The following is a 27,731-nucleotide window of genomic DNA, read 5'->3' on the forward strand; positions in this document are numbered from 1 at the left end:
CTTCCCACATGTCAATACCTTCCAATGCATTTTTCAATGGAAAATTGTAACAGGTGATATTTCGGGACCTCTCTCAATGCTCTTATGAGTATCGAGATACTGTACCATATCGCGTTTCCGTGATGGTTGGCAAGGCTCCTCTCCACCCAGTGACAGGCACTTGCATGACGTGACTGCATGTCACTTTGTGCCACACTCTCCCGCTCGCTCTTCAGAGGTTTAAGTACCTTGTGCTTTATCAAAATCTGAGGGCACTAGAGCTAGAGATAGCTCGTTTTCCATCTTCTCAGATTTTCGGTGATCAATCATTTCTGAAATTTTTTTTAAAATATAGAACTTACCCGCTGGTTATATAAAAGAGCTGAAGTCCCTGACGCCAGGGCAGAAATTCAAATCTTGCGCTATCGAAGATACGCCAGGTGTACCAACCGCACCCTAGCGGTAGAACAGGTGGAACTACACACCAACTCCAGTTCTTCTCTCTGCCGTCATAGCTGACTGACATATAGAAGTTCGCTCTCGTGTTTTACTCTCTTGGGAAGTTGTTTGGTGATTTACAACGTTTCTTTTTTGAGTTTAAGCTATCGTTGATTAATTTCCCTTGGTTCTTATCTTGAAATCTTTTTGTTTGAGATTTTCTTTATTGCTTTTTCCCTTACTTTTTGCTTGTCGGTCTCTCACGTTAGCTTTAAAAATGGCCGACTCCTCCCCTGCTCAGCGTAGGTGTGTTAGTGAGGGTTGTCGTACACGACTTCCTAAAGGATCTATTGATCCTCATTCTATTTGTGTAAAATGTAGGGGTAAATTTTGTTCATTAGATGATAGGTGTAATGAGTGTCTTTCCTTAACTGATGATGATTTTGTTACTTTCGATCGTTATGTTAGGAAACTAGAGAGAGATAGAGTTAGGCGTAGTTCTTCCCGATCTGTGGATAGAGCCTTACCTAATTTACCTGTTCCTAATCCTGTTCCTTCCCCTGTGGTGGTAGATCAGGAACCTACTATGAAAGACATGTTTACTGCTATTTTGTCTCTTGGTGAGAAAGTTGAGTCTTTAGCAGCCGATAGAAATACTATCTTTTCCGAGTTAAAGGTATTGAAAAACCGTGAGCCTATCGGAACTGTGGAAAGTGTTTCAGTGTCTGATGTGGTACTGAAGAATCGTGACTCTCTCGGTGTTGTGACAAGTGTTGATAATGTGTTTAGTGTTGCGGAGGGTGCGTCGGCACGATCTTGTCGTTCACCTAGCCTAAGACCTCTTTCGAGCTCTCGAACCCATGGGAGAAGTAATGTCGAACGGCTTAAGGGAACGAGAAGCGTCATCAATCGTGCAGACGTCCCCTCGAACGTTCCTGTTGCCGTAGCTCAGGTCGTTCACCCTCATCGTAGGAAAGGTGAGGTTCATGCGTTATCCCCGTCTTCCGATGAAGGGTCGGGGAGTGAGATCTGGCGTCGAGCGTCAAGACCGCTTAAACGGACGCATGATGTTTCACAGCGTCGGGAATCGCCTGTGCGTCCAGGATGTAGTTCGTGGGGTTCACCGGAACGTTTCCGTTCTCCCAGCGCTTGCACTCCGGCCAAACGTTCAGATCACCGTGTTCGTGTGGATATGATTCCTTCCGATTCGGACCTTGTTACTATTCATGCACCCCCTCTTCCATCGGATTGGCTTTCTTCCCCCGAAATGCGTGGTGACGTTGGTGCGAATCTTCCCTCTAGGAGTTCTGTTGATCCGAAATGGTCTGCGCTTATGTCTATGAAGGAACAACTCTCGTCGTTGATGGATTCTTATCAACCAGGTGTTGGCGTTATGTCTGGGCGTTCGATGTCAGACCAGTTATCGCACAGACGTTCGATGGTTTCTGGTCTTGACGAGTTATCACTTAGGCGGTCTCCCAGTCATAGTGTTCAACGCCAGGTTGATTTTGATGAGTCGCGTCAGAGAGTTATGGTTGACCAGTTTTCGTATTCTGGTCGCGGGGAAGAACATCGGCGTCGACAAGTGGACGAGACGCGTCAACGATTTGAAGTAGTGGATCGTCCGCGTCAACAACTTTTGGACGCTTCGCGTCAAAACATTGATTCGCAGCGTCGACATCCTGACTACTTTGATCGTTCGCGTCAACAGTCCTCGGACTTTACGCGACCCCTCGGCGATCTTCGACAGTTACCTTCTGATTTCAAGCGTTCTTCTGTTCAACAGCAGTCGGATTCGAAGCGGTCTAGGCAGTTGTTGGTTGAGGATGATCGTCTACACGTCCGTGTTTCGCATCAATCTACTTCTACTTCTCCCCATCAGATTGACGCAGATGTTGGCCTTGACAGGCAGTCCCATCCAGACGTTGTTCCTTCGGTTCAGGCTGCGGCTGTTGCTGCACTGCCAGAAGACGAACCAGAGGAAAAGTCGGATGAGGATGATCCTATTGAGGAAGTCTCTGAGAATGAGGAGGAGAAGCATTATCAGCATGTGGTGGACCTTCGCAAGTTTATGCTTATTCTGACTGGAATTTTCCCGGATTCATTTACCCCTGTGGCCCCTCGTTCTCCGCCTTCTGAATTCATCTTAGGTAAAGCTACCAAGGTTCCAGTTTATACCAAGATGGTTCTTTCTCGATCCTCTAAGCGGGCCTTGAAATTAATGGGTTCTTGGTTGGACTCCAAGAAATCTTTTGGCAAGACGGCCTTTGCCTTTCCTCCCGCTAGGTTAGCCTCTAAATCTAGTGTGTGGTACGAGACTGGTGAAGTGTTGGGCTTGAGTTTTCCTTCGTCTGCCCAAGGGGATTTTTCAAGTTTGGTAGATGCTTCTCGTCGTCTTGCCTTAAGGAAGACGAAGATTTGGTGGTCCATTCCAGAGTTCGACCATTTGCTTAAAGGTCTGTTCAGGGCTTTCGAAGTTTTTAATTTCTTGGACTGGGCTTTGGGGGCTTTGAGTAAGAGGGTCTCTGATATGACGGAAACGGACACTAGTGGTTTGGTTCATTTGATGTCCTGCTTGGACAAAGGTGTGAGGGATGGCTCTAACGAACTTGCTGCCTTGTTTACAGCTGGAATTCTCAAGAAAAGGGCCACGATGTGCTCTTTTCTCTCTGCAGGAGTGTCTCCCTACCAGAAAACGGGCCTTCTTTTCGCACCTTTGTCTAATACCTTATTTCCGCAGGAATTGGTAGGCGAGGTGGCTACTGCTCTCACGCAGAAGGCCACACATGACTTAGTTACTCATTCGACTAGGAAAGTTTTGCCTCCGTCATTCTCCTCTCGTAAACCTAAGGAATCTTCTTCTGGGTTTCGACCTCAGTCCTTTCGTGGGAAGCCCTCTGGAAGAGGCTCTTTTAAACCAGAAGGAAGGAAGCCTAGAGGCAGAGGGGGCAAGTCCGGCCGAGGTAAAGTCTGACTGCCCTTCCCTTCAGACAGCAGTGGGTGCCAGGTTGACTCACTTTTGGGAGGCTTGGGAGAGGAATGGAGCGGACCCCTGGTCCGTCCAGGTGTTAAAGGAAGGCTACAAGATCCCCTTCCTGACCAATCCCCCTTTAGTCACAGATCCAGTGGACCTTTCGCCCAAATACAGAGAGGGTCCCAAGAAGCAAGCCATGCTTCTGCAGACGTCTCTTTTATTAGAGAAGCAAGCAATAGAGGAAGTGCAGGATGTTACGTCTCCGGGGTTTTACAACCGCCTTTTTCTAGTACCCAAGAGTTCCGGGGGGTGGAGACCGGTTCTGGACGTAAGTGTGCTAAATGGTTACGTCCAGAACTCGACGTTCATTATGGAGACTCAGAAAACAGTTCTGGCAGCTGTGAGGAAGGACGATTGGATGGTCTCTTTAGATCTTCAGGATGCCTATTTCCACCTTCCGATTCATCCCAGCTGCAGACGTTATCTGAGGTTCATGGACGAAAACAAGGTCTTCCAGTTCAGGGCTCTTTGTTTCGGACTCTGCACGGCTCCTCTATTGTTCACCAAGATCATGCTGAACGTGGCAAGCATGCTGCATTCGAGGGGAATCAGGGCCTCTCTGTATCTGGACGATTGGCTGATAAGAGCCTCCTCAGCCGATTGTTGTTTGAAGGACCTCAAGATGACTTTGGATCTCTCCAGAGAACTGGGTCTCCTGGTGAGCTCGGAAAAATCACAACTGATTCCATCCCAGGAGATTCTTTATTTGGGGATGGAGATTCACAGTCGGAGTTTTCGGGCTTTTCCGTCGTCGGTGAGAATCCAAGCAGCCCTCCTAAAAGTCCAAACGTTCCTGAAGAGAGATCTTTGCTCCGTCAGAGATTGGATGAGCCTTCTGGGGACTCTCTCGTCGTTAGAGAAGTTCGTGACCCTGGGGAGGTTGTACTTGCGTCCTCTTCAGTTTCATCTCAACCGCCATTGGAAGAAAGGGGACAGCCTCGACAGGGATTGCATTCCCATCTCGGCTTCCATCAAGTCTCATCTTCAATGGTGGGACAACGAGCCCAGACTGAAAGAAGGCTTGTCTTTACTTCAGAGGAACCCAGACCTCGTGTTGTGTTCCGACGCCTCCAATTCGGGGTGGGAAGCCACTCTAGAGAAGCAGGAGCTTTCGGGGACTTGGACGGTGGAGCAAACCTCTCTCCACATCAATCAAAAGGAGCTTTTAGCTATTCATCTGGCTCTCATCGGCTTCGAAAAGCAGATCAGGGGCAAGGTGGTCCAAGTCAATGCGGACAGCACGACAGCTCTGGCCTATATTGTGAAACAAGGCGGGACCCACTCTTGGCCTCTGTACGAGATTGCAAGACTGCTCCTCATCTGGGCGGAGGAAAGGAAGGTGACTCTTTTGACGCGGTTCATCCAGGGGGTCAACAATGTGAGCGCAGACAGACTCAGCAGGAAAGGTCAGGTTCTCTCCACAGAATGGATTCTGCACCCGGACATCTGCAAGAGTCTGTGGCAGTTATGGGGTCGACCTCTCGTGGATCTCTTTGCCACCGCGAAGACCAAACGGCTAGAGTGTTACTGCTCTCCGGTTCCAGACCCCGAAGCTTTGCACATAGACGCTTTTCTGATGAACTGGTCACACATGGAGGTTTATGCTTTCCCTCCGTTCAAGATCCTTTACAAAGTGATTCAGAAGTTCATTTCACACGAGGAGACCAGAATGACACTGATAGCTCCGTTCTGGCCGTCAAGGAGCTGGTTTCCAGAGGTACTGGAATGGATGGTGGATGTTCCGAGAAGCCTTCCCATGAGACCCGATCTTCTCAGACAACCTAACTTGGCCCGAAATCATCAAAACCTCCGAGCTCTACGTCTGACTGCCTTCAGACTATCGAAAAACTCGCTAGAGCTAGAGGATTTTCGAAGAAGGCAGCCAAGGCAATTGCAAGGGCAAGAAGGTCTTCAACCATCAAGGTGTATCAGTCCAAGTGGGAGTTGTTCAGGGAATGGTGTAGAACTAACGCGATTTCCTCTTCCAGTACCTCGCTTTCCCAAATAGCAGATTTTTTCTTGGACCTTAAAGTTAAGCATAACTTCTCGTCATCGACTATTAAAGGTTACAGGAGTATGTTGGCGACGGTTTTTCGACACAGGAACCTAGACCTTTCTAATAATAAAGATCTACGAGATTTACTTAGGTCTTTTGATACGACCAAGAAGATTCAAACAGCTCCCATCGCCTGGAATTTGGATGTAGTCCTTAAATTTCTCATGAGTAACAGATTTGAGCCTTTACACTCGGCTTCATTTAAGGACTTAACCTTGAAAACCCTTTTTCTGGTTACCCTCGCCACTGCGAAAAGAGTTAGTGAAGTTCACGCTTTAAGCAGGAACATTGGTTTTCGGAATGGGAAAGCCATTTGTTCTTTGCAACTGGGGTTCCTGGCCAAGAACGAAAACCCTTCTCGGCCATGGCCCAAATCCTTCGAGATTCCTAACCTTTCTGATTTGGCTGGCGGTGAATTGGAAAGGGTTCTCTGTCCAGTTAGAGCGCTACGGCTTTATGTGGACAGGACTAAGAATCTGAGAGGTAACTCAGACGCTCTGTGGTGTGCAGTCCGGAAACCCTCGATGCCCATGTCTAAGAATGCCTTGTCTTTTTTCGTTAGATTGTTGATTCGAGAAGCTCATGCTCAGTGTGATGAGTCGGATCAGAGGCTCCTCAAAGTCAAGACACATGAAGTCAGAGCGGTAGCGACTTCAGTGGCCTTTAAACAGAACCGTTCTCTGCAAAGTCTGATGGATACAACATTTTGGAGAAGTAAGTCTGTTTTTGCATCCCATTATTTGAAGAATGTTCAGACTCGCTATGAGGACTTTTTACGTTGGGTCCTTTTATAGCGGCTAATGCGATAGTAGGTGAATGATCTACCACTACGTTCCCTTTTTTCTTAATACCCCTTTTCTATCTCTTGGAACTCGTTTGTTATGGTTGTTTGTGGAGATTGGGCGTCAGTCTTCCGCAATCTTTGATTTGGTTAGGTGGTCAATTTGTTCCTTGAGTGCACCCGGAACAAGGGTATTGGTTGAGGTTCTGTCATGTTATAGGTGGTTGTACCGTTTGACAGCTCCTAGAGATTTTCAGCCCGAGTGGATTACTGGATCTCTTAAGGATAGCGGACGAAATGAGGCAGAGTATCATTGCTGTCAGCTTCCTTATCAGGTGAGAACTGCTTAAGTTTATTGTATGTAACCCTTAAGTGAATTTTCTATATGTAGCTGTCTCTGACCCGCCACCAAGGGGTGTCAATCAGCTCTTTTATATAACCAGCGGGTAAGTTCTATATTTAAAAATGATATTTTCATAATAAAATAAATTTTTGAATATACTTACCCGCTGGTTATATAAATTTAACACCCACCCTCCTCCCCTCTAGAGACTACCTATGGTATGGCTATGAGGCATGGAAGAACTGGAGTTGGTGTGTAGTTCCACCTGTTCTACCGCTAGGGTGCGGTTGGTACACCTGGCGTATCTTCGATAGCGCGAGATTTGAATTTCTGCCCTGGCGTCAGGGACTTCAGCTCTTTTATATAACCAGCGGGTAAGTATATTCAAAAATTTATTTTATTATGAAAATATCATTTTAATTCTTTCAATGTTCTGACACACTACAAACCTTACGCTCTTTCTTAAGGATTATCTTTAGGCAAAGCTAGAAGACTAGCCATTAAGGTGGCAACTATCCAAACCAGTAGTTAGCAGGGGTAGTGTGGGTTGCCAGCAACCCCACTCATTTACACTCCAGTGAAACCGAGTCACTTTTTTCTTTTGACTTGAGAAGAACAGATGTGTCTGCTCTCTGCTCTCAAAAGACTTGGCTATTATACTCAGATCCTTTTTCATTTCAGGTGTGTGTGTTCGTCTGCCCTCTCATATGTACGTGTTCAGAGCCTGAGGGCCACTCTTGAGGTACCTTAATGTCCTCGGTCGAGACTTGACTCCATTCGTTGTGTCCAACTGTGAGGAATGTAGGGAGTTGGCTGCCGTCCAATGGGAGAGATTTGGGTGCCGGCAGAAGAAGTAGTCCAAGAGAGATTCTTCATCATCGGGGTCTTCCTTAAGGACAAAAAAATATTGGACATCTTCTCTTGCCCCTGGTTTCTTCCCAAAGCTCCTGCTCACTATGCCTCTTCCAAGGGGTGGTCAAGTAGGAGCGTAGAACAACTTACTCCAGGGCAACCTTAGGGATTCAGAGACGTTGCTGCTTTCCCTAGAGAAACAGCTTCGCTTCCGCCTACGGACGAGTCCTTCCCAATTTCTGATTTGTTGCAGGTTTGGCTGTCGCTGGGTGTGGCCAAGCCTCCTTCCAGTGATGTATGCATGGATCTTCTGCAGCGTGGGTCCCAGAGGGGTCCTTTCTTTGGCATCCTCAGAAGTGGAAGTCCTGTCTTTTGCGGGGGGCTGTTATTAACGCTCTGGCTGTCTGCGAGGCCCATCTCTTGCCTCCTACTGCTCCTGCTAGTCCTGCGTGCCGACGAGACCTTTCGCCACCCTCAGATCTCTTCGTCCTACAGGAACTGCAGTCCGCTACGCGCACCCGGACCTTCGTCCTCGCCTTCCGTTGGGCAGAGCTCTAGTTCCTGAGACTGACGATCTTCTCGTCATTCTCCTGCTCGTGATCGCCGCTTGTCTGGTGATTGTCACTCAACATCTCGTTATCGTCACTCTGCTGATGGTCGTTTGCCTGCTCATGATCGTCATTCGCTTTCTAGAGTCTCTTCCTTTGCCCCCTGTTCTCCTGTTTGTGATCACGCGTCACCTCGTGATGGCCGTTCTTCAGTGCGCTTCTCACCAGCTCGCCATTCGCCAGCTTGTCGTCCTCCAACGTACCGTTCGCCATCTCGTCTTCCACCTAGATAATCTCCTGCCAGACGACGGTCACCTGCCAGCGATTGCCTGCATGCTACCCTTTATCTCGCTGCTCACTTGGGCACTCCTTGCCATCTTATCCCTCACCATTGTGACGCTCTCCTGTAATTATGAGTAAGAACGAGGTTATAAGGGTAAATTGAAACTATAAAATTATTTTACCAATACCCAGCCTTTTCTTGTACAATATTCATTTCATAACCTCAATATTCATCATCTGAACTATGATTGTTGTTCCTTCTTTTATGATGGTATGTGGCTATAGGTACCCAAGTAAATATCTAATGTAAATGCAAATAAGCATGATGAGTAATATTTGGAGTGTTTTTGGATTGACTCATTCAACCTAACCCTCTTTCCAGTCTATAATATTTCTATATAACTTTAGTATAATTTTACTTTTTAAGGTAAATGTGGTAATTTAAGGTGCCATATATTCAGTTGCCATATACATGATGTTGACAACATAGCCATATTTTCTCACTTGGGCTGTACCATAGCCTCTGTTTCATGGCTTTCCACTGTTCCGACTAGGGATATGATCATACACACATTTCATTCCTGCTGTTTAAATTTAGCCTCTAACTCTCCATTCAAATAATTATCTTTTAAATTTTTGTTCAGTGTTATGTATCCTAAAAAACAGTTCCTATTGCATTCCTACTTTATGTGTTTGATTATGAATGAGTCCCCTTTGCAATAAAACTTCCACATGGTTCACTTCATACACCTATAACCTGTGAAGCTCATCATCAGTTCCTTGGACCTCCCTGCATGTTTAAACTCCCTGAATATTAAGGCCCCGAATATGCATTTCTTCCATTCAATCCAAACCTTCCTTTGCATTCATCTCCTTGTATCCCAAAATGCACATTACATGACCAAATCACCTCATAAATATTTTACTACTTCTGTACTATGTATCTCCGTACATCTCATCCTGTCAATTCTTACAATACATACTACTTGAACAGTTCCTGTTAAAACAGCCTCACCCATTTTTCTTTAATCCACACACAACATCCAAACTACACTTCTATAAAGATGAATTGGTTCAACAATTGCATTATACATTCTCACTTAAGCTTCCAATTACAACTCTGGTCTCTTCCAGTGTTTTATTCACACCCCGGTAATCTTGTTGCTTCCTTTTTTTCTATGGCTTATCTCCTCTGATTTCATAGCATCGTCCATCCCACGTATTTATTCAAATAAACCATTATAAACTATTTCCATTCTTGTACCATCCATATAAATATTCATTGCTCCATCATCTTGATTTCTATTTATTCTCATAACCATATTCTTTCGCAAATTTACTTAACCTTCTTCTTTCCCACCATTATCCCCACATTAAAGGGTATGTTGCCAGATGTGCCTTCTCCAGTGCATTCTTTCAAATGCATCCTCTTCCACCAAACCTCTTCTCTCCATATCATCCTTCACCTTATTTTGCCATCTGATTCTCTGGCTCCCTCTCGATCTTCCCCCTCCCCTAACAGGTTCCTCCCAAGATCTCCCTTCTCAACCTTCTCATCTTGCAAATAGTTTCAAATCAATTTTAGTAGTTTCTGCAGTTTATCCCTACTATTCGTAGTCAACAAATATTATGCAAACCACAACCATTCCACACTCCATTTAGGATTTTTTTTTTAAATCTTGCAGCTGTGCATCTCATCCATTATCTGTCCTATTTCATCACAAAATTTATATAGATAATAAAAAGTTATGATGACAACACACTTATGTATCGGATGCATTTTAATGCCAAACTAGTCACTCTCCCACATATATATTCTAATACACTTCACTTCTATCTTGAATTCTTTTAACCACTCAACAACCTACTTTGTCTCCCATTCTTTCTTAATTTCCTCTGTATTGCCTCTGTTAATTTCATCTTAAGACTTTCTAGACTCATGCAGGCTACATACAGCTTTTTTCCTTTTGCTTTCAAGCATTTTACGTAATCTTTTTATACCAGACACTTGACCACATGCCGTCAGTTTTTCTTCATGTCACCTGTCTTATTTTCTTAATTGAAATCCTACCTCTTGTACACCAAGTAATGTTATGCTTGTATAATCTTACAGTCACCTTTATCATCTTTATCTTTATTCAACTAAACAGTTTGTCTTCTCACCCATTCCTTCCTTTGGAAGCTTTCTTTCATCTAAACACCTTACAAGTTCTGGTCAGCCAGTCAATTGCACTACCCCCACTATACTGCAGCGTCTCAACTTTTAATGCCTTCATCTCCTGGTGCCTATCCACTCTCTACTCATCCACAAAAGCCTCTTTCACAAATATTTTTTAATCTTAAACCTTATAAACTCTGACCAACGCAAGTGCTGAGGAGGAAATGAGGATGGGAGGTGGGAAGATGTAGGGGTAGAGAGGGGGTTGATGATGAAGGAGAGGTCTAATTGGTGAGGGATCTATGGTCGTGGTTCAATCACGCCCCAGTTTTCTATACCGACACTCAAAGAGTGAGTGAGCTAGGTTTATTCCTGGCATTGCATGCATCTCTTTTATTTCTTTACTATATTCAGCAATAACTATGCCTTAGAAATGGTGCTAGAGGAGCATTTCACTGGGCGACACAGGTTCCTCGCCCAGAAATAGATTCTTCCTTCGTCAAAATCCCTTTTTTTCAATATTAAACTTACCCGATAATCATGTAGCTGTCAACTCCGTTGCCCGACAGAATTCTACGGGAGGGATACGCCAGCTATCACTATACTAGAAGGAGGTGTACTCACCAGCGCCACCTGTGGCCAGGTACTGCAGTACTTCTTGTTGACACCACCTCACTTTTTCCTCTGTCGTGCTTCCGGCAAGACATTCATGGGATACGCTTATGATCTTGGAGTATTTTCACGGCTTTTGGTGAAGTATTTCTCTCAGATTTCGGCTTTCGCTTTACTGGAAAACTTCTATATTAGCTTAGATAGCTATTATTTAGTTCTGATTAATGGTTAACGATCTTTTTGCTTGATTTGGAATCCCCACTTGGCTAACTCTTTGATTCAAGATGTCTGACATTTCACAAGCCCCACCCCATAGACGATGTAGGTCTTGTAATAGGCGTATTCCGAAGGCCTCGGTAGATCCTCACACCGCTTGTTCTGACTGTAGGGAAAGACCCTGTCAGTTGGAAGATCGATGTGAGGAATGCGCCGGACTTTCGGAACTTGAATTTGTCCGATTTCTTAAATATTCAACCAAGTTAGAGAGAGAGAGAGTTAGGAGGAGTTCTTCTCGCTCTTCACTTTTTTCCTCACCTCATGATCCCCTACCTTTTCCTCCCCCTGTAGTGGCTACCCCCGAACCTACTATTTGCCCTCAACCTGATATGTCTGTTGTTTTGCGTGCCATTCAGGCTTTAGGTGACAAAGTGGAATCGGTGGTTAGTGATCATAAGTCTCTTATGGCCGAAGTCAAGGAACTTAAGGTCAAAAGTGCAGTGGGAGGTAATAGTGCCACGAGTGTCAGTGCAGTGCCAAGTGCTAGTGTCAGTGTCAGTGTGGTGCGTGAGGGTACTTCTGTGCGTGCCAGTCGTCCTCCCAGTCCGGGACCTCTTGCAAACTCCCAAGCCCAGGGGAGAAGCAATGTCGAAGGGCAAAAGGGTTCGGCAGGCCTTGATCGGCGCACAGAAGTATCCTCGGTGGTTGCGGGCGTGTCTTACAAAGACCGTCACTCCCACCCGCAGACGATTGAGCCCGTCTTTTACTCGTCTGCTGAAGAATTATCAGGGAGAAAACGTTGGACTCAGGTCTCAAGACCTCTTAAACGCAAAGTCCAGACCTCAAGAGCTCTACAACCTGGCTGCAGTCATTGGATCAGCTCTGACTCGCCGCAGTCATCAGTTGACTGCACACCTCCTAAGAGGAGTAAGGTGCTGCCGCAACAGATCTCTTCTGTTAAGGCTTTGCCTCAGCAGACCTTAGTGTCTGCCGACCCCAAGTTGACTCTACTGCAGTCCATGCAGTCACAACTTGCGGTCTTAATGCGTGAGTGTCAGGCTGAGAAGGTTACACCTCCTCCTGCGATCGCTCCGCCTAACCGCAGTCCTGTCTGCCAGGCGTACGATGTTGAGGCTCCTCAGGATACCTTACCACGTACTGAGTTGCCAGTTTCAAGCGGTGTGCAGCTACCTCCGCCTTCCTTAAGGCAACCTCAGCAATGGGAACAGGAAGCTTATACCTTACTTCCTCCGCTTCCACTTGCGGTTCCACCAGTGAGGCAACACTCTCTTGAGGTACAACAACCTCTCCCATCCATGAGGCAGACACCTCAGCTCTCGCTGCAGCGACCTCAACCCTCCTCAAGGCGAGAGCCTCAACACCTTAGCCTTGCGCCTCAGGAACCTCAACTCGCGAGACAAGAACTGCGTTCTGCGCAGCCACTACCTCAACTCTCGCAGCTCACACCTCAGGAACCTCAACTCGTTCCTCAGGAACTTGCTACTGCGCATCCGCTAACCTTACAGCAAGCGCAACTCTTGAGTCAAGACACTCATGCCAGGAGTCAGCCTCCTCAACCCATGCGCCTACCTTCTGCTACTCCTTTTGACCAGCCTTTGCAGCCTGAACCTCAGGTTTTGCCTCAGCAACAGAGACTTGAGGATGAAACCACAAGCGTTTTTGCTCCCGCTCGTGCAGATTCTGCTGTTCAGCATACCTTACCTCTCACTTCGCTACACTCTGGTGATGAGGTTTCTGATGATGAGGCTGCACACCTGGATCCCTCATCAGACGTGGAAGAATCCAAGTCTTCTCCTCCTCCGATAGACTTTCGTAAGGTCCTGGCTCTTTTCAGAGAGGTATACCCAGACCATTTTGTCTCTGCTACCCCCCGCTCTCCGCCATCTGAGTTTTCGCTGGGCATGCAGCCAGCCAAGTCAACTTATACTAAGCTCGTCTTTGCAAGGTCCTCTAAGAGAGCTCTAAGAATTTTAGGGGAGTGGTTGCAGTCTAAGCAGCAACTAGGAAAGACTTCCTTTATGTTCCCACCTACTAAGCTCACTTCTAAAGCGGGCGTATGGTATGCCACAGGAGAGGAACCAGGCTTGGGAGTACCTGCCTCTGCCCAGGCTGACTTCTCGAGTTTGGTCGACTCTCCTCGTAGAACAGCAATGAGGCGCTCTAAGGTTTGCTGGACCTTCTCCGATCTAGACCACTTACTAAAGGGTGTATTTCGGGCCTTTGAGATGTTCAATTTTCTAGACTGGTGCCTGGAGGCCCTTAGCAAGAAGACCTCCCCTGCGGACAAAGACTCGGCCATGCTTTTAATGTCCTGCATGGATAAAGCTATTAGGGATGGATCTGGCGAGCTTGCTTCAATTTTTGTGTCAGGAGTTCTTAAGAAAAGGGAGCAACTTTGTACCTTCCTTTCTTCCAGCATCACACCTTGTCAAAGGTCTCGACTCCTTTTCGCTCCGCTTTCTAAGTTCTTGTTTCCCGAAGAACTTATCAAGGACTTGTCTGCGGCAATGATTCAGAAAGACACTCATGATCTTGTGGCCTCTTCAGCTCGTAAGACTAAGGTTGCTCCCTCAGTCCCCAGGACTTACCGCACCCCAGTTGCTGATACGCCTGCTACGAGGTTTATTCCGCCCTTTCGTGGTAGAGCCCCCAGCCGAGGAAGCTCCCGTCCAGACTCTTCCAGGAGCAAGTCTAGGAAAGGTTCCAAGACTTCTCAAGGCAAACACTGACTCTCCTCCTCTCCAGACAGCAGTAGGAGCCAGACTCAAGATCTTCTGGCAAGCTTGGGAAAAGAGAGGTGCAGACGCCCAGTCTGTCAGGTGGCTGAGGGAGGGTTACAGGATACCATTCTGCCGCAAACCCCCTCTGACCACTTCTCCCATCAACCTCTCTCCCAACTACAAGGAAAAGGACAAGAGGCTAGCGTTGCACCAGGAGGTGTCGCTCCTGTTACAGAAGAAGGCAGTGGTTATAGTCCGGGACCATCAATCCCCGGGCTTCTACAACCGTCTCTTTCTGGTGGCCAAGAAGACAGGAGGTTGGAGACCGGTGCTGGACGTCAGCGCGCTCAATGCTTATGTCACCAAGCAGACGTTCACTATGGAGACGACGAAGTCGGTCCTAGCAGCGGTCAGGCAGGAGGACTGGATGGTCTCGTTGGATCTGAAAGACGCATACTTTCACGTTCCTATTCATCCAGACTCCCAACCTTTCCTGAGATTCGTTTTTGGAAAGGTTGTGTACCAATTCCAAGCCCTGTGTTTTGGCCTAAGCACAGCTCCTATGGTGTTTACGCTTCTGATGAGGAATATTGCAAAATTCCTCCACTTATCCGACATCAGAGCCTCCCTTTACTTAGACGACTGGCTGTTGAGAGCCTCCACGAGTCGTCGCTGTCTGGAGAGTCTCAACTGGACTTTGGACTTGATCAAGGAACTGGGTCTGTTAGTCAACTTCGAAAAGTCCCAGCTCATTCCCTCCCAATCCATTGTTTACCTGGGAATGGAGATTCGGAGTCAGGATTTTCGGGCTTTTCCATCGGCCCCAAGGATAAGCCAAGCCCTAGATTGCATCCTGAGCATGCTGAAGAGGAGCAGTTGCTCGGTGAGACAGTGGATGAGTCTCACAGGGACCCTGTCATCGTTAGCACTGTTCGTCGAGTTAGGGAGACTCCACCTCCGCCCTCTTCAATTCCATCTAGCAGCTCATTGGGACAAGGATTTGACGCTCGAAGCAGTCTCGATCCCGGTCACCAAAGAGATGAAGACCACTCTCTTGTGGTGGAAGACCAACCTCCTTCTCAAAGAGGGCCTATCGTTAGCGATTCAAACCCCCAATCTTCATCTCTTCTCGGATGCATCAGACTCGGGCTGGGGCGCGACCTTGAGCGGACAGGAATGCTCGGGAACGTGGAACAAGGAACAGGTAACGCTCCACATCAACTGCAAGGAGCTCCTGGCAGTTCATTTGGCCCTATTGAACTTCAAGTCCCTCCTGCTAGGCAAGGTGGTGGAGGTGAACTCCGACAACACCACAGCCTTAGCTTACATCTCCAAGCAGGGAGGGACCCATTCGAGGAACCTGTACGAGATCGCAAGGGACCTCCTCATTTGGTCAAGAAGTCTAAACCTCACCCTACTAACGAGGTTCATTCAGGGCAACATGAACGTCTCAGCAGATCGCCTAAGCAGAAAAGATCAGGTCATCCCCACGGAATGGACCCTTCACAAGAGCGTGTGCAACAGAATTTGGACCTTGTGGGGTCAGCCTACAATAGATCTGTTTGCCACCTCCATGACCAAGAGACTTCCTTTGTACTGTTCCCCAGTTCCAGACCCAGCAGCAGTTCATGTGGATGCTTTTCTGCTGAATTGGTCCCATCTCGACCTTTACGCATTCCCACCGTTCAAGATCATCAACAGAGTCATTCAAAAGTTCATCTCGCACGAAGGGACACGGCTGACGCTGGTTGCTCCCCTTTGGCCTGCAAGAGAATGGTTCACAGAGGTACTACACTGGCTGGTCGACATCCCCAGGACTCTTCCTCTAAGAGTGGACCTTCTACGTCAACCTCACGTAGACAAGTTGCACCCAAACCTCCACGCTCTTCGGCTGACTGCCTTCAGACTGTCGAAAGATTCACTAGAGCTAGAGGCTTTTCGAAAGAGGCAGCCAGTGCGATTGCCAGAGCAAGGAGGGTATCCACTCGTAGAGTCTACCAATCCAAGTGGGAAGTCTTCCGGAGCTGGTGTAGAGCCAATGCAGTTTCATCCACCAATACCTCTGTAACCCAAATAGCTGACTTCCTATTACATCTAAGGAATGAGAGATCCCTTTCGGCTCCTACGATTAAAGGGTACAGGAGTATGTTGGCTTCAGTTCTCCGCCACAGAGGTTTGGACCTTTCTTCCAACAAGGACCTTCAAGACATCCTTAAGTCTTTTGAGACTACTAAAGAACGTCGTTTACCCACTCCAGGCTGGAATCTAGACGTAGTCTTAAGGTTCCTTATGTCGCCTAGGTTCGAACCTCTCCAGTCAGCTTCCTTCAAGGACCTTACCCTCAAGACTCTTTTCCTCGTCTGCCTTGCAACAGCTAAAAGAGTCAGTGAGGTTCATGCCTTCAGCAAGAACATTGGGTTCACATCCGAATCTGCAACATGTTCTTTACAGCTCGGATTTTTAGCTAAGAATGAACTTCCTTCACGTCCTTGGCCTAGATCGTTTGAAATTCCTAGCCTTTCCAACATGGTAGGTAACGAGCTAGAAAGAGTTCTTTGCCCTGTCAGAGCTCTAAAATATTATCTTAATAGGTCAAAACCTATACGAGGACAGTCAGAAGCCTTATGGTGTGCAATCAAGAAACCTTCGATGCCCATGTCCAAAAACGGACTTTCGTATTATATAAGGCTTCTGATTAGAGAAGCCCATTCTCATATGAAGGAGGAAGACCTTGCTTTGCTGAAGGTAAGGACCCACGAAGTGAGAGCCGTAGCCACTTCGATGGCCTTTAATAAGAACCGTTCTCTGCAGAGCATAATGGATGCAACTTATTGGAGGAGCAAGTCAGTGTTTGCATCATTTTATCTTAAAGATGTCCAGTCTCTTTACGAGAACTGCTACACCCTGGGACCATTCGTAGCAGCGAGTGCAGTAGTAGGTGAGGGCTCAGCCACTACATTCCCTTAATCCCATAACCTTTTTTTAACCTTTCTCTTGAATGCTTTTATTGTTGTTTTTATGGTTGTTACGGTAGGCTAAGAAGCCTTCCGCATCCTTTTGATTTGGCGGGTGGTCAATTCATTCTTGAGAAGCGCCCGGGTTAGAGGTTGTGTAGAGGTCCTTTAGTAGGGGTTGCAGCCCTATATACTTTAGCACCTTAGAGTTGATTCAGCCTCCTAAGAGGAACGCTGCGCTCAGTAAGGAAGACGAACTTAATAAAGGCAGAGTAACGGTTCAAGTCGACTTCCTTACCAGGTACTTATTATTTCATTGTTATTCTGAAATAACTGATTATATGAAATACGGGATACTTAGCTATCCTTTAGTCATGTACACTGGTTTTCACCCACCCCCCTGGGTGTGAATCAGCTACATGATTATCGGGTAAGTTTAATATTGAAAAATGTTATTTTCATTAGTAAAATAAATTTTTGAATATACTTACCCGATAATCATGATTTAATTGACCCGCCCTTCCTCCCCATAGAGAACCAGTGGACCGAGGAAAAAGTGAGGTGGTGTCAACAAGAAGTACTGCAGTACCTGGCCACAGGTGGCGCTGGTGAGTACACCCCCTTCTAGTATAGTGATAGCTGGCGTATCCCTCCCGTAGAATTCTGTCGGGCAACGGAGTTGACAGCTACATGATTATCGGGTAAGTATATTCAAAAATTTATTTTACTAATGAAAATAACATATTAATTAGTTCTGCCTCTACTCTGTAGCCTGTATTCAGCATATGTTCAAAAGACATGTCATTTACTCATGACTCTATTACATTAGATAGCATCTTAGATAAGATAGCATCTCTCCACTTGGACCTTCTATTCTGAGATGACTTCGTTCAAAAAAAATGTTTGCCTTCACTTTCATGCAAACTTTATATTCACTTTAAATGTCTTTATATTTATAACTGGCTTCTTTTTTGCTCACATTTTTTCTTCACTACCATATCTATCCTTTATAGATGCATATGCACTTATTTTCCTCATGCAACTGCTCCTCGGATTATCACTTTATTCACTATCCTTTAAAATTTCTCCAGCCACTATTTGAGGTCCATTCCCACTGTCATCTTTTGTTCTGACCCTTAATATATTGAAGAGCTAGACTGCCAGGGACCGTATACATTTTTGTAAACAAAGCAATCTACAGTCATTGTATCAGTTAAAATTTCCTGAGTAGTGTGTACAATCCCATAAGAATCAGTTAAAATTTCCTGAGTAGTGTGTACAATCCCATAAGAACAAAACAGGTCATTTGAACTGTCTGTATTGTTTATATTTCCCTCTACCTCTTTTATAGGCATAAGCTCTCCCTGCTGTCCCTATGACCTCATTTTGAAATATTACAAACTATTCTGTTTCCACCTCCGTTTCTCTAAGCTCTCCTCTCCTTTCTAATTCATTTGTCCTAATTCCAATACCTGCTACATGAGCCTCCTGCCTAGTACAGTGGTAACGTGTTTGCCTAGCATTCCCATGGCAGCAGATCTCGATCCCCGCTGAGGATCGTCAGTTTAAGCTGTTTACTGGGGAAGCCACTGCTGTGGTAGGGCACCACAGTGGGAGGTTGGGCTTGCCCAGCTGACGTTCTGGTGAGCTTCTATCTGATGGAACTGGAACTGAAACCAAACACCATTAACCTTTACATTCCCACACCTGAAATTTATGTTTATTGTACCTTTGCTTCAACGAATTAATAATTAGATTTACATCTAGCCACTCATAAGATTGTACCATCAACTGGATCTTCTAACTATTTTGTACCCATACATAATCTTGCAATTTCTCTTCCTCGTTTGTTTAAAGTTTACTTATAAATATTCTGGGGAAATAGCCTATTTCCAACAGTCAAGTTTTTTTTTTTTTTTTCACAGTACATTTCTAAAAAGAGTCACTTCATTTTAATTTGCACCAGGAACTCCATATCTTGCAAAAATGCATGTCTCTCTGTCACATAATTTTGCATTTAAATCACCTATCACAATCAACCATTTCATGCTTTCCAACCCCAACTAGAACCTTAATAACTACTATTAAGTCTAGCTCGAGTTCTACTCTGTCATACCCATACAATCCACGAACTAACACATTTGTACACTGTTCCTTATCCCCCGAAATCTTCCTTAACTACAAGTTCTATTCCTTCCTTGCTCTACACATTATGGCTACCATAGACGCAATTTTTCACGGTCTTTCTTGCTAGGCACCTAGACATCTCGCTCTTTCATTATACAAATTAACAATTAAATTTTTTTTCTCTCCTTAGTAAGACCTTTTGTAATAGTCTTTCATATCTACGGTGTTACAACTTTCTTTTCCCGACATCCCACAATAAGCAAAGGCAAAGTACCTTTACTTCTTCAATTGCACAAAAAATAGGCTTATTGAGAAAGTCTTACAAGATTTTTGGTGATCAATCTATTCTGTTTGAATTCTTTCATTTTACCTTGTTTTGAGTATTGTTCTCCTGTCTGGTGTTCAGCTGCTGATTCTCATCTTGATTTGTTGGATAGGAACTTACGGTCTATTAAATTTCTTATTCCTGATCTAGATATTAATCTTTGGCACCGTCGTTCAATTAGTTCATTATGCATGTTGCATAAGGTTTTTCAGAACTCTGACCATCCTTTACATTCAGATCTCCCTGGACAATTCCATCCTGTTCGTAATACTAGGCAGGCAGTTAATTCAAATAGCCAGGCCTTCTCCATCACGAGGCTCAATACTACACAGTACTCTAGAAGTTTTATTCCAGCTGTTACCAAGTTGTGGAATGATCTTCCAAATCGGGTAATTGAATCAGTAGAACTTCAAAAGTTCAAAGTTGGAGCAAATGTTTTCATGTTGACCAGGCTGACATGAGTCTTTTTATAGTTTATATATGACATATCTGTTTTTGACGTTGTTAATAGTTTATATAGGACATATCTGTTTTGACGTTGTTACTTTTTTAGAATGATTTGTTGTTAATTTATTCTCATCATTTATTTATTTCCTTTTTCTCACTGAGCTATTTTACCCTACGTGAGCCCTTTGGGCTTATAGCATCTTGCTTTTCCAACTAGGGTTGTAGCTTGGCTAATAATAATAATAATAATAATAATAATAATAATGATATTTATACCCCAAACATTTCCTGTATAATAGGATAGAAGTGTTCAAGTTGTACCAATTTGCAGCTCCATGTTAGTAAATAGATAATCAATATATTTTTATATATTTTGACAGTTAATTATATTTTTTATTTAGTTTCATATACCGATTTTTACTCAAAAAGTTTAGTGTCGTTTCCAAATATCGTTGAAGTTTTTTTCCTCCTCTGCATTATTACGTAAGCATGTATGTTAATTAATGAATACAATAAAAAAAATGACGGAAATGTAAAATGCAAAGTTGTGTTTTACCATGTAGGCCTATTAGCAGGAGGATGGAAGCAGAGAAAACTCACGAAAATTGCCAATGTACAAATTTAGATTCTGACAGTTTTATGAAATTATAATTCCAGTACTTTAGGTGTGATATCTCCATTAATATTTCACCCAGAAAGACATTGAGAGATTTTTTTACATGACGAATTATCCTAATTTGTCAAGCGTGGTCCCCAAATTTTCCACTACATAGCTATTTACGTTATTCTTGGTGTTATATATATATATATATATATATATATATATATATATATATATATATATATATATATATATATATATATATATATATATATATATATATAATGGTATTTGTTTTGCAGTTTTCACGAACATTGTGCTAAGTTAATAACAATTTTCATGAACATTGTGCCAAATTAATCACAAGTTTTTAGACAAAAACAGCTGAAAATGACATTGAATGAAATTATAAAACTGAGAGGAAGCATTCTTATGATTTCCTAAGAGAGAGTTGTTTAACTCCACATTTTATAGACAATAAAGTTTTGGTTGATTGCTAAATCATTTTATATGAATTAATGAATTTAGATTTTTTAATATATATTTTATTGTTAAAGAAACTAATACGAATATAAGAATCAGCTGTTACGGGCTGTCTCCGTATGTAAGAAGATACCCAAGGCGATGATGCGTGTCGACTGAAGATCTCGTTTTTGTTATACCGAAAGTACATTATGCATTGCCGTGTTTTTTTGGTCACAGAATATTGAAAGGTGATTGCATCAATGAATTGCCTTGTCAGTGTGTGGAGTGAACGCTGATAAATGGAAACGTGATAGATAGGAGAGGAGTGGTGAGTTAAGGGGTGATTGGGTGAGTCAAATTACACGGGGGAGTGGTTCTTAAGTGAGTAAGTGGGTGGGAGAAGAGAGAAAACTCCTACTGTACTTTGACATATTCTTATCAAACCCAGGTTTGGGTAGAAACATCACCAGGATGTGGGCATGATACAAGATAATTTCCATGTTTGTAACTGATACGAGGAAAGGAGAGAAAAATATCGAGTACGACAAAATGAGACTATATTGTGTACTAGCTGACTCGGGACAAGACAAAGACTTTTTTTTCGTGTTTATTTCTTTTTGGGGTGAGGGATTTGACCTTGAAAGGCTGCATTTTGTTGTTAATTCTCCTATTATTCCATTTTGGTCCGTATTGCTTTTCAACGAGGCTTCTCGCTTCCTTGTGTCGTTCATGGAATGAAAATGATCAGGCTTTTGCAATGGGATATGTGTGCCATATCTGTAGATGTCCTTGGTTCACAAATGTGGGCGGGGCTAAGAGAAGGGGGAGGGCCGCCGGGTGTTCAGCAAGGGGGGAAGGGGATGGGAGGTTAGTAACCATGTGTGTGAGTGTGTGTGTATGTATGTTTGTTTGTGTGCGCGCATTAGTGATGGCTGGTTTACCTTTACTATACTTCAGTTCCTCATCGTTTGTTGTATTGAGTGTCGACCCAAGTGTCGTGTTTAGCTTGTGTCCAGGGAAGAGTTATTTCCTGTTCTTTGTGTTGTGTTGCTGAAAGTTTGCAAGTTTGCTAACCCACAAGCAAAGCTTATTTCTAAGTTCATTAAAGGTATACTTTATACTTAAAACAGTTTTCATGTTCATTGCACATTATCTTGGAGGGTATGAAACTTGACACTGGAGTGTTTAAACTTTTATTGCATAATCTCGTGTAAAGAAATTGTCTTGATTTATTATTTAATGTACTGTGAAAGTTTTTTTTCTGTAACAAAAGACACGTTTTGTAATCAAAGTACGTAAGGCAGGGGTAACTTCCCAAACTTTTTGTAATGTACCCCTTGGGCATTTTCCTATTCCTGTGTAGGCCTACCCTTAAAATTAAGGATGAAACAAGAGAAACAAATTGACATAGTATAATTTTATTATTCAATTTCAATGCAGATTACACCATGTATTGCGTTGTACTGGCTATTGTCTAAGATCAAACGTACCCCATGATGAGTAAAAATGTACCCTAGCTTGAAAGCCTTTGATTTAAGGAATAGTCATTACTGCAAGCTGTCTCCATGATTTAATTGAGCCTAAGAAAAATCTTTATTCAATGAGTATTGAGTGAAGTGTACAGTATTTACCAATTTCACTTCCTTGATGTTATGAAGATTAATAAATATACATTTTTATTAGTGAAAGCAATTATAGGAAACATTTTAAAGAAAAGTACCGTATTCAAGTTCTTAAGATGTGTTAAAAATAAACATACGTCATAAATTCATATTTGTATGAATCAACATTTTAATAAAACAAAACGTCGAATTGTAGGAACATCGTAGTTCCTGGATACGTTTTAAAAGTCTGGTGAGGAATAAATAATGTAAATTGGTTGGAGTAAACTAGATAGCAGCTGTTTGTTGCTTACGAAGACTGGGAGCGCAACTCACTTAGTAGGAAACTCGTATGTTGTCCTTTAGGGGGGGGGGGGCTTCCTGTGGTATCCTATTGCACTGTTTAAATAGTTTTTCAAAGGTTGATCGAGTATGCCATAAGACACAAGACACAATGTTGCAATAGTTGTGTCTCTGTTTTATTTTTCTTTATAAAGTATTTATATGCCATATTTTGTAAAGCTAGACAATGTTAATGGCCAAATGCTTGAACGTAGAAAAAATGAAAATTTTTTTTTAATGCAGTAGGTGTTTCCATGCAGTGATATCTTTATGTGGATAATTGTTGTTTATTACAAATGTGGTAATTAAGAGCACAAATATAAACTTCCATTGTTTGTTTTCAAGGACATTCAAATGATTTATTACAGTTGTGATGAATTATAAATGACGTTAAAAGATAGATATGGCGAAATCTGGTCATTTTCCTTAGTTATGCAGTACTGTTTAATGACTGGCTTGGGGCGATTTCTTGCATTTTCCTTGAAAGATTCGTGCATTGGTTTGCGCACGTCTCTGGAATCCATGGTTTGAACTTCTGGACAGTGAAACCGATCATCCGAAAGTGGACAGTGAAACAGATCATCCGTCACTGGACAGTGAAACAAAACAGATCACACAAAACAAGCTATGTTGCGTGTATCGCAGCTGTGCTTAATGGGGTGTGGGTGAACTACCTCAACATGGGAGGAGTCCCCGGGGGCTTTCTCTCAGCTATCGAGAGATTCGAGTCTCATTCCCGTGCTTGAACGCAGACGCGACAACTTTGGAAGCATTGTTACGAAAGACACCTAAAGAACAGCATCATTCAATGATAGTAAAGGGAAGACGGGGAACATCATTGGTATTTGCGAGAGCATTTTCCCTCCTTAGCAAGGTGCATTGGTATTAGATGTCGCTGATCAGTTCGGTCTTTTGTTTACATCTGGAATAAAGAAAAAATATGTGAATTACGTTTGTCAGTATTACTAAATAATGCTACGTACATATATGATTTTTTAAAAATGCATATTTTGTAGACAAACAGTACTTACAATTGTGTAATACTGTTAAAGACTTTGTTCCACGAATATTTATCATACGTCTACAGGCGATTTTAGTTGGGCGCGATGTCAATAGATGGCGCTGATCGGAGAGCTAATGCTCACGGATTTTTTTTTCTTTGTCGATGAACTTTCCGATCTTCCCTTTACTATCATTGCTTTGGAAGATTATCTTTGGTGAGTGGGAATATGCTGGAGGGGTTTCTTAACGGGAAAAGTTGCATCATCTGTAGGAATTTTACACTGTTGTGCCTTTCTCTCCTTGTATCGCTTATACTTATGATATATCGTGTCGGCATCTTGACTCATTTCAGATGCATTTTAAGTTTATTTTCTGAAGAACAGTTTAGTAAGCTATGGGCTATCTGCCTATGATTTCATAAAACAATGTTAACTTCATGATTTTGGTTAAGTTCTGAGAAAGTAATAGAGGAAAACAATAGCTTTGCACGATTTGGCTCACTATTTCATCTAATTTCTCTTCCTCTTGTTTTTTTAACGTTTGTTGTAGTTTATTTAGGAAATATTTATTTTGATATTACTGTTCTTGAAAGATTCTATTTTTCCTTGTTTCCTTTCCTCGCTCTGCTATTTTCCCTGTTGGGGCCCCTGGGCTTGTAGCATCTTGCTCTTCCAACTGGGGTTGTAGCTTGGCGAGTGTTTATAATAATAATAGTAATAATAATAATGATAATAATAATAATAATAATAATAATAATAATAATAATAATAATAATAATATGGAGAGCATGGTCTTGTAAACAAATACCTATTATAAATATTATGAATTTTTGTATTTTGGGGTCACTGAAAATACTTCATAGCTGTAACTATTGGATTATATCCGTCATTAATCACATTGCATAGTCTATGCTAATTTATGTACTCGTAATTTTTATTTTAGGACCTATTTTTTTTCTTTCTTTTAATGGGCTTATAAAGATGTCTGGGAACTAAAGGAAAATCTTGCATTCATTTTGTCAGTCCATACTTTCGATTCCCGTGAGTATTTTACAGCTGGAAGGGAATGTTATTGTTATTAATATTAATTGCTTGGTTACAATCCTAGGTGGAAAAGCAGGATGCCACAAGTCCAGGGGCCCCAACAGGGAAAATAGCCCAGTGAGGAAAGGAAACAAGGAAAAAATAAAATATTTCAAGAATAGCAACAACGCCTAAACAAATATCTCCTATATACACTATACAGTAAAAACTTAAAACAAAACAAGAGGAAGAGAAATGGGATAGAATAGTGTGCTCGAGTGTACCCTCAAGCAAGAGAACTCTAACCCAAGACAGTGGAAGACCCTGGTACAGAGGCTATGGCACTATCCAAGACTAGAGAACAATGGTTTGATTTTGGAGTGTCCTTCTCGAAGAGCTGCTTACCACAGTTAAAGAGTCTTCTACCCTTACCAAACAAGAGGAAAGTAGCCACTGAACAATTACAGCGCAGTAGTTAACCCCTTGAGTGGAGAAGAATAGGAGAATGTCCATTTGTGAGAATGTGACCTCACCAAGAAACAAAACTGTAAGCAGTAATTTATTCCTAAAATTGCCTGTTAAACTGGTCAAGCAAGCTCTTGGTCTCAAACCCATGTCAACATTGCAATATTTGTAAACTGTATTTGGTTAGTAATTTTCCCTAAATCTTTTTAATAATCTTTAATGTATATATTGGGCTACACTTCAACATATTTCTCCTTGGTTTGGTTCTTTTTTTCAAAATTTTGTGATTTTGAGATTATTGTTAGGATGGGATAGAAGGGTTTTGTTAGGATGGGATAGAAGGGTTTTAATTGATGAAGTAAGTTCTCCAACCCTTATTATTCCCTCGCTAACGAAGTCAGTGAGGATACAGGTTTCCCCTGTTTGTCTGTTGTATTATGTCTTCCATGCCATTACAATACCATCTATATGGTTTAACAGATCCCAGTTAACCTTTGACAAGGTATCTCGTCTGGTATGATGGACGATCAACCTTCTCTCTTGTCTGTTAGTGTGTCTGTCGCATTGCTTTGTCATTGCAATGTCTTCTTAGAACATAGCTGATGAGAAATTTCAGTCAAACTTGTTGCAAAGGGATGCTGTCATGCAGAAATGAGCACGAATGAATATCTCTCTCTCTCTCTCTCTCTCTCTCTCTCTCTCTCTCTCTCTCTCTCTCTCTCTCTCTCTCTCTCTCTCTCTCTCTCTCTCTCGTTGTGTGTGTGTATGTGTATGTAGTCATTACAATTCTTTCTTGGTTTAAAGGAATTTCAGTCAAATTTGATGGACTATCCCACATAGATTTGCATGAAGAGAGATTGTTTTCGTCTTTTGTTGGTGTACAGTATCTATCAAGCACATTTTGCCATTAAAACTTGTGCATAATTGTAGGAATTTTGATCAGACTTTGAGCCAGGGCGGGCTATTATGCATTACTGTGCATGGAGATTATTTTTGCGCGTGTCAGTCCATGTACATGTTTGACATACACTCTTTGTCATTGGAATTTTGACATTTCAGAAGAGAATTCCTCAAATATGGATTTGTGGTAAACTATAGTCCATTTCTTTTAGCGATGCATATTTGCACCGACTCGCAGCGGTGTCCTTTTAGCTCGGAAAAGTTTCGTGATCGCTGATTGGTTGGAATTATCTCGTCCAACCAATCAGCGATCCGGAAACTTTTCCGAGCTAAAAGGACACCGTTGCGAGTCGGTGCAAATATGCATCGCTAAAAGAAATGGACTATAGCATGTACAGTGTTTATGAAGGCAAACCATTCATCTGTCTACCAGTTTGTCATATGCAGTAGAATGTATTGTTTCAAAACATGGTACAAAGGCATACCTTCAACAATAAATGGATATGGAAGGAGGTTGTTTATATATCTGTACTCATTGCATATGTTCAAGAAAAAAAAAGATCTCATATCTCTCATACTTGCCTTCCTCATTTTTAATCTGATCAGTCTTGGGAGAAGGTTTACCAAACACATCTTAAGAAAGTTGTCCAAGGTATCTGCATATTCAAGTACCATAATGGCATCATCTTCACCTTACCGTGATTCTGAATGGTCTTCGAGGGAAGTTCGTTTGGGTTTGGTAGTGTTTTAGCAATAATATCTCAGGTGTTATGTAAGCCACACATGCCAAATTATAGAGGTTGCCGCTGACAGGCATTTTGTCTTGTCTGATCAATAGAATGAAAATCTGGCTCGTGATGCGTTGATATTAGAGGACTTGCAGATTTAAATTGGACATTTCTATGCATATAAGAAAAAATGCGTGTCATGAAATAGTGCTGAACAACATTGGGAACACTATTAAACAAACTAGAGAGAGGCTCAATACTACACAGTACTCTAGAAGTTTTATTCCAGCTGTTACCAAGTTGTGGAATGATCTTCCTAATCGGGTGGTTGAATCAGTAGAACTTCAAAAGTTCAAAGTTGGAGCAAATGCTTTTTTGCTGACCAGGCTGACATGAGTTTTTTTATAGTTTATTTATGACATATCTGTTTTTGATGTTGTTAATAGTTTATATATGACATGTCTGTTTTGACGTTGTTACTTATTTTGGAATGATTTATTGTTAATTTGTTCTCTTCATTTATTTATTTTCTTATTTCCTTTCCTCACTGGGCTATTTTTCCCTGTTGGAGCCCCTGGGCTTATAGCATCTTGCTTTTCCAACCAGGGTTGTAGCTTGGATAATAATAATAACAATAATAATAATATAGCATTTTTAACCAAAGCATGGGATGATCATATAAAGCTGAAAAAAAAATTCGCACCAATTCGTT

The 27,731-nt window shown here is 42.7% G+C and overlaps 1 protein-coding gene across 3 annotated transcripts in view; it reads left to right on the forward strand.

The window, feature by feature from the left end:
• The window catches only part of LOC137618052 (ankyrin repeat and IBR domain-containing protein 1-like), a 177,046-nt gene that overhangs the window by 16,376 nt on the left and 132,939 nt on the right, over positions 1 to 27,731 (forward strand). The window contains exon 1 of one of the 3 annotated variants that reach the window (XM_068348000.1): positions 21,893 to 22,067. The exons of the other annotated variants lie outside the window; for them this stretch is intronic. The gene's annotated coding sequence lies outside the window, so the exon portion shown is untranslated. Of the gene's footprint in view, positions 1 to 21,892; positions 22,068 to 27,731 lie in introns of those variants that run through there. 3 annotated transcript variants of the gene reach the window in all.

The sequence above is a fragment of the Palaemon carinicauda genome, chromosome 24 (assembly GCF_036898095.1).
Source record: "Palaemon carinicauda isolate YSFRI2023 chromosome 24, ASM3689809v2, whole genome shotgun sequence".
NCBI classification, from domain to species: domain Eukaryota; kingdom Metazoa; phylum Arthropoda; class Malacostraca; order Decapoda; family Palaemonidae; genus Palaemon; species Palaemon carinicauda.